This window comes from Bactrocera tryoni, chromosome 3, assembly GCF_016617805.1.
Source record: "Bactrocera tryoni isolate S06 chromosome 3, CSIRO_BtryS06_freeze2, whole genome shotgun sequence".
Taxonomy (NCBI): Eukaryota; Metazoa; Arthropoda; class Insecta; order Diptera; family Tephritidae; genus Bactrocera; species Bactrocera tryoni.
Window position 1 is genome coordinate 29,782,103 of NC_052501.1, and position 12,217 is coordinate 29,794,319.

General features: G+C 39.6%; 1 protein-coding gene across 9 annotated transcripts in view; it reads left to right on the top strand.

Annotated features, from left to right (window-relative positions):
- LOC120771814 (myocyte-specific enhancer factor 2) overlaps window positions 1–12,217 on the top strand; it is a 147,887-nt gene that overhangs the window by 16,994 nt on the left and 118,676 nt on the right. The window lies entirely within an intron of this gene.

Genomic DNA, 12,217 nt, shown 5'->3' on the forward strand with positions numbered 1-12,217 from the left:
TCTTATTTTGAAAATTCTTTTATTAAAAAAAAAAACAATTTTTTTGAAAAAAAAAAATTTGTAAGAAAATAGTTCTTATTTGAAAAATATTTTTTATTTGAAAAATATTTTTTATTTGAAAATTATTATTTTTTTTGAAAATTATTTTTTAAACCATTTTGTGTAAACATTATTTTTCTAAACATTTTTCAAAAAAAACATTATTGCGATAAAAATTATTAGAAAAATAATAAAAAAAAAATTTTTTTATAATAATTTTTATTTGAAAAATTATTTTTTTTTTAGAAAATTATTTTTGAAACAATTTATTGCAAAAATTATTAATTTAAAAAATTATTCGAGAGTAATTTTTTTTTCAAAAAAATGTATTGCCATAAACTTGATAACTAAATTTTTAGAACAAAAATACTTATAAATATTTGTAACGCTTTTCTATTATACGCTCTATGAATTTTTATATATTTTTCCTATTATTTTTGTTGTTTTTGTGTGATACATTAATTTTATTATTTGTATTCAATTTATGATCGCTTTAGCTAATTTATAGCACGTTCCTATAAAAATGATTATTAATGCTTGTATGGATTTGCTTCGATTATGCACTTGTGTGTATATTTTTAAATTAACGTCTGCCCATTTCCTGTCTGTCCTCTGCTTGATTAGTTGGTTTTGTAGTTGGATCGCGCCACTGTCAAGAAATTTCCCTGCTACAAAGTTAATATACATACATGTACATATGTAGCAATGTGCAACAATTTAAGTTGACTCTCTGTATATACAGTGGGCTAAACCCGAAAATTCATTTAAAGAGAATTATTCTTGAGTCCAATTTTTTGGTAATCCTGAGGCGCAGAATTGATAAAAAAAACTGAGCATATGTATGAGAAAATTATTTTATAGAAAACACACCCATAAAATCCTTGATGGTCTTTCCTTAATTTAGTTTTTTTGCTTTCTCGGAGTTCGGCGAAATGTGAGAGTGAATTTCCGAGACTCAGTGTTCTGCTATTATTCGAATAAGAATATAAAAAATATCTGTATCTCCTTTACTTTTTTATTGTTGTTGTTGTAGCGGCAGAAATCAGCCGAGTTGACAGTCCTTGGCCGGATAAAAATCCTGGTCCGTTCCTGTTACGTAGACTCGATTGTGGTGGGAATGGATCACCTCTACTTTCTTAATGTACGCTAAGCAGGGATTGGTCGACGAATCGCTTCTGTGCGACTGCAAGATCCTTTTGGTCCGAACGCAGGAGATTTCCTGAACTACTTGCCCTTAGCGAAGTACATTTGCCGGAATCCCTGGAACCGTAGAACATATTACGAGTCATTGCCTAATAAGCTAAACATTCAGTCGGACGCAAATTGTCAAAGCTACATAAAAGAATGTAAGGTGGAAATATACAGGCGCTTTCTCCTCCTTTGATCAACTTTTGCAGAAAGTTGCACTATATCCGCAGTCATACCTTCGGCGCACCGGGAGCCGAGGCCGAGACTGACAGTTAGCCATTTCAATATATTTGTGTTAGGCTCAAAGCAGTTTATCGGTTCATGACGGCCTTTATGATACATTTGATAGGAGTTCTAGGTACCACAATGGACTGGCGTTATAAGTTGTCCAAGTGGAACTCCTGTTAGGATCAACCATATGTATAGCCTAATCTAAGCTATTTTCTTGAAATCAAAGACAAAGTTTTTCGATTGTTTCTGCATAGTCATCCTTTGAACCTTACTGTAATGCGATACATATAACCTTTTTGTGGGTTCTTTAACCAAAGTCTATTTGGAAGATAGCTAGATCCGAAATACTCGTACATATCTAAGGTTCTTATAAAGAAAATGTTCTGAATTGTAGTTTGTTTGTTTCCAATCAATACACACCTACTCGGAGTTTGAATTTATTCGAACTTCTTCTTCTTGGTCAGGCAATGGAACGTCTACTCCATCGTCATCGATTGGGGAATCGGGTTCACCATCTCCTGGTATTATGCTTTCACCACCATTCAGCAGGCTGTAGAAGTGTTCCCTCCATAATTTCTGTATGCTCTGGGCATCACTCACTACATCAACTCCGGGGGTTGCACAAGAGTATGCTGCTTTTTTGAAAGCTTCTGTTAGTCGCCGCAACTTTTCGTAGAATTTTCAAGCATTACCCCTGTCGGCCAGTTTGTTGGAGGGTTTGCACAACAAATTATGTGATTACTCCTACGATATATACAGCCATAGTGTGCTGGTTGGAACTTTCGGGAGAGTTGAAGAGTTTGACCTTGGTAACGTGGCTCTATAGGATAAGAATTGCTTTTAGAATAAGGTCTCTAGAAAAAGTTGCCTTTTTTAAGGTCGATGACCAACTGTTTCTCGAACGTTTCATAACCCGTGTACACTGTGTCCTTATCGCAGAATTTCAATTAAGAGACCGGATATCGCATAACACGGTGAACCTTTAAGCTTTGAAGGAGAGACTTCCGAGACTGTAGAAACATGATCGGAATACTAATTGGTCACTGTCGGATACGCCGGCAGAATGAGACTAACATATCGAGATGACTGCAGGAAATGTCTAGAGCAATGCAAGAGGGAAACAATGGATTATCTCTTGTGCACTTGTCCGGCATTGGCAAGACTTCGCTGTAAGTATCTGGGGTCCCCCACGGAATGATACACTGTAGGCAGTATCAATACTGAGGCCACAGAGTCTGTTGAAATGCGCGTCAAGCGCAGGTATCCAAAGGATGAATACACCTCCTGGACCTAGCAACTGAACTCCATCTGGTACCGAAAAGGACCAAAACTGGGCTATGCGTGGCTTTTAAACTGTCAAGTTGGCAAGTCCCTGCCAGTTCTAGCCTAGTTGTAGAGAAATGTTGGCATATAGAACCGAATGTGAAAGTGGAAGACACTACTGAACTCATTTCTCATATTTCAGATTTCGCCAATGAAATTTCCATTTCAGCCCATTGTACTTCGTCGTTAACCTCGATCGGTGGCCGTACACGCCGCACTCGGGCAGTGGCATTTCAACAACCCATCGACAGCAGTGCCGCTAAGTGCGTTCGATGTGTATATGAAAAATGTGCACTGGCTGCGTGGCCAACTGGCAACTGCCTCCAACCGCCAGACACGAGATTTAAGCGATGCAAGTGCCCAAGAATCTTTGCAACTACACAGAATCAGTATGTGTGTGTGTGCGTGTGTCTTCCCTCGGCAAGTATTCGCATGTAATCGAGGAACTCAAGTGCCAGCAGCGTCTTGCTTCGGCTGCCAAAGTGCCGTTAAGCCACCGAATGGCTGATCAGAAGATCCTATGTACAACCTGCCAGTACACCCCGCTGTACTCGTATGTGTGTATGTGCGAGTGTGCTACACTCCCTTGGGTCGCCGGCTGCCTGTGTTCGTTCGGTCGTTCGTTGCAATTAAGCAGAAATACCGAAATCGGCGACACTCGAGTGACAGGTGCTGCCAAACTGCGTTAAATCAACAGACGACGCGGCGAATAACAACTGCAACAATAGTCACATTACAGCACAACAACAAGAATAACAACAACAGCAGCAGTGACACGCAAACAACTTACACATGTCATTTTAGCGTCGCTGTGTTGTTGCTTTTGTTGCTGTTGCACGTTGGCTGCACTCGCCAATGGGTCGCAGTCGCTGATTTTTGTTTTTGTTATTACAGGCAGCTGTACGGGGCATGCTGTCGCCAACATACTCACGCGTGATTTCTTCCTTACTTTGTTGTTTTTGTTGTTGTTGTTTTTATTTTCTTATTTTCATTTTTTGTATTTGGTTTTCGCATTTCTTTCTTAACTTTGTACGCGCCTTTGATCTGAAAAGAAAGAACTCTCCGAAGCAACAAATGCATTTTGGGAAATGGGCTACGTGGTGTCTCGTGGGTGAACTCTTAAAGAAGGCGTCATAAAGACTGGATGCGTTGGCTGAAGATGGCAGAATATGCCGATTTCAAATGACTCGGTCGCAGAAGTCCAAATGCAACTGAGTGAAGGTCTGCGGCCGTTTCATAAAATCACAAAATTAAGTTATCGAACGAGGTTCGATCTTATAAGCTATGAAATACAAAAAAAAATTGCGAAGATTTGCCTGAATTATATACATATGTTCATTAGTTGAGGTTCTAGATACAAAGTCTGAAGACACACGAGCTTATATTTCCAGCTATAGAAAGCTACTTTAGTTCACATCTGGCTTCCTAAAGTAAACACTTACTAAGCATACTGTTCTTCCAAATAACTCCATAAATATGATCAACTTCCAAACCTACATTCTCATACTTCAAAAGTCGATCTTCGAGGTGCCTAATAGTATTTTTCAGATACTCATTAGAACCAAATGAGAAATTCCATTAAATTTTCATTTTGTCTTACTTGACGTCCTACATCTTATTAATACTCAGCGTTATTTAAAACAACTTTTTCCGACATTTGGTTGATTGAAAAGGGAGGCACAAGAGCGTCAAACCACAGGCGCTCGCACTTAGGCCACTATTAGGGCAATTGTGCTCACAGTTGGTAACCAAATTAAGCCTTATACAGCAACTCAGTGGATTTGGTTAAAAAATCTGATTTTTCCACCCCAGCTGCCCAATGTCTCTTAAGTGGCAGGGTTGGAAGCCGTGGAATATATGCCACCTTATCCGGCAGAAAGCTGGGTATTCGAAATGTTTCAGCACCATCATCCTTCGCTCTGCATTCCACTGAATCCGACATTTGCTTCCTCGCTAACGATATTGTGGTTAATACTAGGTTAGATTAGGTTAATCTGGTAGACCAATAAGCCACGCATTGACCAGTTTGGTCCTTTGCGATACTGCGATACTCGATGGAGCTCAGTTACTAAGTCCAAGAGTAGGCATCCCCGATGCTTACAGCGTGGTGTTGCCAAAGCGGTACATGTGCACAAGAGATTCTCCAGTGCTTCTTTGGTGTCCTGCTCTAGACATTTCCTGCAGACTTCTCGATCTGTGAGCCCCATCCTGCGGACGTGTGTCGCCTTCAGACAGTGACCAGTTAGTATTTCCATCATGTTCCTACAGTCTCTTCTATAGAGTGCCAATAGGAATTTTATGTACTTCCGATATACCGTTATGCACATGACTTTTGTAGTTTTGCACTCAGGTAGCTCGTTCCATCGAGGTTTGACTTTCATTACCATGGTTCTCTCAGGATCGTCGTATAGACGATGCATGGGTTTCCCAATGTTTATCACGTTTTCGAATATTAGCCGCACATCATTCTTGCCAATTGCGTCCACTATTTCATTGTCCTCGATGCCTTTGCGGCCTGAAGTTGATTACTTCTACTACACTTTCCATTGATTGCTGCTGGTTCCGCGGCTTAGAGTGTAGCGCGTAGCTAACATACCTTTACGCCAGGCATGTTCTTTTTCCCAGTTGAAAAGTGGGTTCATGTAGTCGGTGTTTGCCCAACCGCCATAACCCACCGAGCAATGCCCGAAGGTTCTATATGTAAATTCTCCTGCAGCCAGTAGTCCTCCCGCCGATTGCGCTGCGCAGTTTTAAGCGAAGAGGTCTATATGTGGCTGGTTTAGTACCAGTTCAAGAGTCGCCGTTGGAGTTTTTCTTAAAGCTTCCGTTATACACATCGCAGCGAACCTTTGAACCATTTCCATTGGCTTCCGGTAGGTGGATTTCCGTACGCCTGTCCACCATACTACTGTACCGTAGAGCAGAATTGTTCTAACTGGTTAATACTATACAGTATATTGTAAATTTTATGAGTTTAAGAACAAATTGTGATCACCAGCTATAGAAGAAGTATTTTGCTGGTTCCATAAGAAAAATTTCTGTTAAAGTAAAGCTTATGATTGTCCGATAGATGTATCATTTTAACTCAATTTAGCCTGGGAAATAAGTAAAGCTAGAACATCCTTTAAAGGTTTCCACATCTTTAAATTTTCAGAGTATCTTCTATTATTAGAATGTCAGGCACCTGAAAAGTCTGTGTCTGAGTTTCAGCCTAAGACTTTATAAAAAAAAACTCTGTGATGAGGTTTATGAGAAGTATTTTCTAAACAGAAGGTAACATGAAAGTTTTGTGATCCCCAGTACAGTTTGACCAATATGCGGTGCTATTCTATTTAATTTTGTTCTGCTCTTGGATTTGAAATCATTGATCTTCCAAAAGGGAGTCTCCAATGCACTGGTCTACAGAGTCCTCTGGGAGTCTACAGTTTTTTTATCCTTCGATGAACGAAACTTTGTTGAGCTAATAGTTAAGTTGCACTTTAGCTCGATCGGTTTAGATCTTAGACTTATTGAACCATCAATCAACTACCCATCTTCAGTCAATCATCCAGCGAGTAAGACTATGAAATTACACACACCTGAGTTTGTAATGGCGGCTGATTAAGCAGCATGTATAAAATGTATACCGCGAAGCAGGAGAAGCATCAATTTCAAAATCGCCATTAAATGTAGCATCTTCCAGATGCAGCGGTATTGGCTTCTCTGTCTCTTATTCATAAAATTTTTCGTGAATTTTAAAACATCAGTAATTGCCACACTACGGCGGCGCATAAACTCACGAAAGCACGCTGTATATTGACCCTCACTCTACACCACCACAATAACGAGTACTTTGCTAATTCTTTGTCTTCTTTTGCCAAAATATTAAATTACAAAATTAACCGAACAACAAAACGAAAATATGTAAAATCGATGAGTTGCCAAAGCGCGCAATGACGCAAGTCGCTGCTGCCAATGCGTCGAAGGCGGAAACTTCACAGTTTGGGGTAATTGAGTAAATAGTTGAGGGGGTAAACGACACGGAATGGCCAAACCAATTGGGTATGTCGAAAGCTTCTAGCGCTTATGATACTTGCACGTAATTACCAAAAATGGGAGTTTAATTAAAATTTAAATGATATTCAACCAAAAGCACAATAACAATAACAATTAATTACATAAATTCGCGGTAACATTGGTGGTATTATGAGTAAGTGAGTTCATTAAAGAGTATTTGGTGTGGTTCCTAAAAACAAATTTAAGCATTGAGAAATTGTGGGATAAAGCACGAGAATATAGTATGTTGAGTAAATTTCATGGCAACGATACAAATTGCGAAAGAGTTGTTCAGCTCGGACTCATATAGCGTTTAGCTGCTATACACACTTCTTTTTCATCCTCTTTGGCACTAAAACCGTGGGTCGAGAATACAAAACTTCGCAAGATTCCACTTTGCTTTGCGGGGTCATACCAGAGAGGCCGCTAAACACTTGGTCCCATCATTGGATGCCATTCGGCTCATACAGCTTGCGGTTCCAACTTCTTTGATATTCAGCTCGACCGCGGACAGCTTCAAAGACCTTGCAGCGAGGTATTGCCGCGAATGCTCCAGGTGCCTTGGTTCAACTTGTTTTGTCATCGTCTATGTTTCTGCGTCGAAGGGAATAATGAGAGACTTATAGAGCGTAATTTTTGTTCGTCAAGAGAGAAAGCAATTGCCAAATCGATATGTCATACTTTTTAAGAGCGGTAGGGAGACAAAAAATTCAATATGTATCTTTGGAATTTCATGAATGAACAAACATTTTTGCAGATTTTTAAAAGTGAATATTTTCTGCGTTGTGTCACATACTTTTCGATTTTTTTAGCGTGAAGAACACTTTAAAAATTTCAATTGTTTAACAAAAAATTATGTAAAACATTATTACTTTAACAAATGGATTGTGAAAAATATAGCACGACCATTTTTTCTTTGACTACAGAATATTACATCGATTTATCTCTAGTAGTTTGTGAGAAAAAAATGTTTTAAATTTTACCATGCTCTAAATTTTAACCTTCAATAACTTTAACAAAAAAAAAGAATTTTGACGAAATATTTATATCACGGGGTATGCGTCTGGTCGCCTTTCTAATGAACTGCCAATTTTCATAATCGGCGATTTTTCGAAATTTTCGTGGACCACTGGACTTGGTTTGACCCAGTGTGGAATGAGCACGTTAGGGGCCAATCGAAAACATCCGCCGTGTTTGGGTTTGACATCCGATTGCAATGCAACTCCATATTCAATTGACAAGGAGTCAGTTCTTCCCGTATTCGGGTTTTTACCACAACCACCATGATACTCCTCGGGGTGCTAGTCCGCATGAGCAGGTTGGAGCGAACGCCAAGGGCTCCTTTTCCCCGTGGTACCAGAATTGAGTCTCCGGTTAGACCTCGTAGCCAAAACTACTATCAGTTGAGCTTTCGTACTGCTCTGGACTGGTGACTAGGAGTTGGCCGCCATAACCACATCATACACACATACCATTCACACAAGAAGCTAACCCTACTACTCAGTTAAACGCCTTTGCCTAAACAATTCACGTGCAAACGACCGTAACTGTTCGGCATTCAGACTAGCGGAGATCACACCGCTAACAGCTAAACGGTCTTGTCACCTACACCTGACCTAATTATCTAGAAGCCTCTTTAGATATTCCTCCCTCCAGCAATGACACTCTCAAGCCCCTTCTTAACCTGTTATATTCTAATCATTAAACATGTTGTCATCCGACCAATTGACCCTTGACAATTGATTCTTTGACATCTGAAACATGCGCCTTTCCAGCTCATCGCCGCCGGCTTTAAAGAGGTCAGCCAGCAATACATCGGCCCCTGAGGCTTTGTTGTTCTTAAGTCGCCTTAGAGCTGTTTTCACCTCGTCTTGGTGGAGTGACGGGACGACAATGTTATCACGCTAGATTGTTGGTGTGGAACATGCGTCTGGCTTGGCTTCTTCTTCATCCCTTGCATCACCACTTTCGCCATTAGGCAGTTTTGAGAATGTTCCCTCCAGATTTCGAATGCATTGTGGGTGTCTGTTATCAGTTTGCAATTCCTGCCTTTACACGAGCTGGCCCCGTGCTTGAGACCCTGTGCTTTCTGCCTTAAATTTAGATAGAACTATCTTGCCGAACTTCTGCTGGAATCTCAATTTCTTCTATAGTGTAGCAACTTTTGTTATTGTGAAAAAATGGACAAAAAGGAATGTCGCGTATTGAAAAGTAATTGCTTTTTGAAGGGGAAAAATGCAGTTGAAGGAAAAATTTGGCTTGATTACTAGTTTCCAGACACTGTCCCAGGAAAATCAACCTTCAAGGATTGGTACATATGCTAAGGATAGATGTGATGAAATCAGTACCGAACTCAGTGAATGAAGTGGATGCCCAAAAGAGGTTGTTACCGACAAAAGCATCAAGAAAGTCCACAAAATAATTTTGGGTGACTGTAAAGTGACGTTGTTCGAGATATAGGCACTCTAAACATGTCATATCATACACGAATATTCTATGAACATGTCATATCATACACGAATATTCGGGTATGGGTGATGCGCGAGCTCACTTTTGACCAAAACCAACGACGAGTTGATAATTGGGAGCGGTGTTTAGAGATGTTGAAGCATAATAAACCCGAGGGTTTGTGAAGATATGTGACAATGGATGAAAAATGGCTCCATTATTTCTCTCCAAAGTCCAATCGACAGTCAGATCTCAAAAGAATGCTCGCTGGGACGGTATTTTCGTCGCATGAAGGGGTTTTCAACAAAAGCTTTGTCGACGTTAAAGCATCATCTGCTCATTTCGAACGATTTTGTTTTCTATTAGACTGTAAATCGACTCATTACGGTACATTCTATTGTATGCCGCGAGTTTCTACTATATTCTTATGGGTATATGCCTATATGTATCTACTGACACATTCACACTTCTATATGTGGTAAGAGGAATTTTCACGATTTTTCTGCCAGCAAAACGAGAATGTGACTTTTACACGCTTAATTGCTTTTCACTTCACCCCTTTGGCGGTTGACGATGTCGCCGAAAAGTTAAACAAACAACCAAACAACAACACTAAATAACAATAATAAATACAGTGCAGCAACAACAAATGCAGTGAAACGCCACTTTACACGGCGAGACGTTCGCTTGCGCTCTTGGCCAGCAGCCAAAAAGCCAAGAAGAAGAACAACAAGAAACACTTAATAACAAAATTTTCAACTTAAGCAGTGTAAGGTGTTGTTGTAGATATATGTGGTGTATATGTATATGTGCGAGTGTGTGTGTGTGAAAAAGTCGTAGCGACAGTGTGTCCGTCCGTTGCTTAAGCGACTACACACACAACTGCTTAATACTAATGACAGCCGCTTCAGCAGCCATCAAAGGTGGACAGCAGCAGCAACAGTATGTGCAACAACACAAACAACAAACAAACCAAAATCGAAAAACCGAAACATCGAAAAGAAATTCGAAATTGTTGCGGAAAATTTGTAGCATAAAAAATCCGAAGCGCCTTAGAAATTTCGAAACTTTTCAACGGGGTAATGGCGGCAGGGGCTAACTGGCTGCTGAAAGATATGTGTATTTTATTCGATTTTATTTATTTAAATTTTTTTTATTTAAATTTTTTTTATTTAAATTTTTTTCTTTTTGTAAAAATTTAACTTTATTGCTGTTTGCTGTTGTTGCCGCCACTTTTATAGCGGCCATAATTGTAAAGACATTCACACACAAATACATGCCGATGCATAAATGATTTTAATGTTTTTGTATAACTGTAAAAAGCATGAAAAACTGTGTTTCGCTGTTGCTTTTGTTGTTGTTTTGTTCAATATGAGTTAGCCGATTTTCGCGCCCCACCAATAAAAGTATTTTATGCGGACAACTGCTGAGTTGAGTTGCGAGGTGAGAAGCTGGGAGTGCTGCCAACATATGCCCGCCAGGTAGAATCAGTTAAGCATATGGCGACTTAAAATTGTAGCCAAAATATTGGCAGAAGCGGAGAATGTTAGAATAAAGAGAGTGTTGACAGCAGAAGAGAATATGGCGGTCGAAAAGGCGCTTTCGAATTTTAATTAGACGGTCCCATCACTAATCTTATAGAAATCTTAGGTTCCGTTAGGTGTGATGGCTGATCAGAGATTAAACCTTTGTGAAGCCATGAAGTAAAACTCCTGCTATGAGAACTTAGAAGTCAGCAAGCGGCTTGTGAACATTAAATCATTTGCTCGGGCGTTTAATTTCTATTCTCTTCAGTTCGTTGGGATATCTGAAAGTGTGAACTCCCAAGTGTTTATACCTTGATCTCGCAAACGCGGAAAAATCAAGAAGGAAGTGTTGAGTTGTTTCCACCATCTCTTCTTCCATACAGCTGCTGCAGGTGGCATTTGGTAAGATTCTCAACCTTTCAGAATGGATGCTGGGTTTTTTAGAGTGTTCCGTGCAAAAAGTGGATCACTGATTGCTCTTAAATCGACGAAGATTTTTGAGTTTACCACAAATTTATTAAGGAGATTAATGTCAATCTCAGGGAATTCGCTAGGTACGCAGTGTGGCAAAAGCCTGGCATAAGGAAGGAAGTGACAAGATGGTTCTATCTCGCCTTTCTCCACATATCTTTGTCAAAGAGCGTCCGACAGTCGCGGCGAAATTGACTTTGCTACGATCCAGTAGTTCGGAGGACCTTTTACGGTTCACTCTGGATCTGAAGGTTCTCGCGGCGAGATTGACTTTTCTAAGAGCCAGTAATTCCGAGAACCTTTTACAGTTCACACTGATATATGTATAATCGAAATTCCTAAAGCAGTCAAAAACTTTATCTCCTTCGCTCCAGTACAAGATTTGCCTCCAGTTCGAAAGTTCTAGTGAAGCCCAATGCATTGTACTAAAAATGTCCTTCCCAATTCCTTCAAGAAGTGTATACTCGTATTAACTTTGCCAAGAAGTTTGTAACAACCAGAGGGATATATCGGAGATCGTTTAAAGTCCGTCAGTTTTGAGATATCGATCTGAAATTTCATAAATGTCCTTTTCTCCTGAAAAGATTTTCTTTCGCAATAGGCGATATCGAACCACTATAACATATTGCTTCCGAACAAACTGAAAGATAAAAATCATTTTCTTGTAAAAAAACCTTTTTTGTTTGACGAGAGACCTTTACGAAACCCACAATCTCCAACAATAACCACCTGTATCCCAGAATGGGTCGTCCGATCCTTAACAATTCAATATATTTCGAGATCTTCGTGACATTAGTACCGAATATTGTTGATGTGTGTCTAATATTCACTAACTAGTTCCTTAAGGAAAAGGTTCAGAACGAAAGTCATTTCCTCAATGTGGATGATCTAACCTAATGACGTCGAGGCTAAATTAAATTTCGATGTTTAATTTTTTTCTAAAGTTTCCTCAGTTT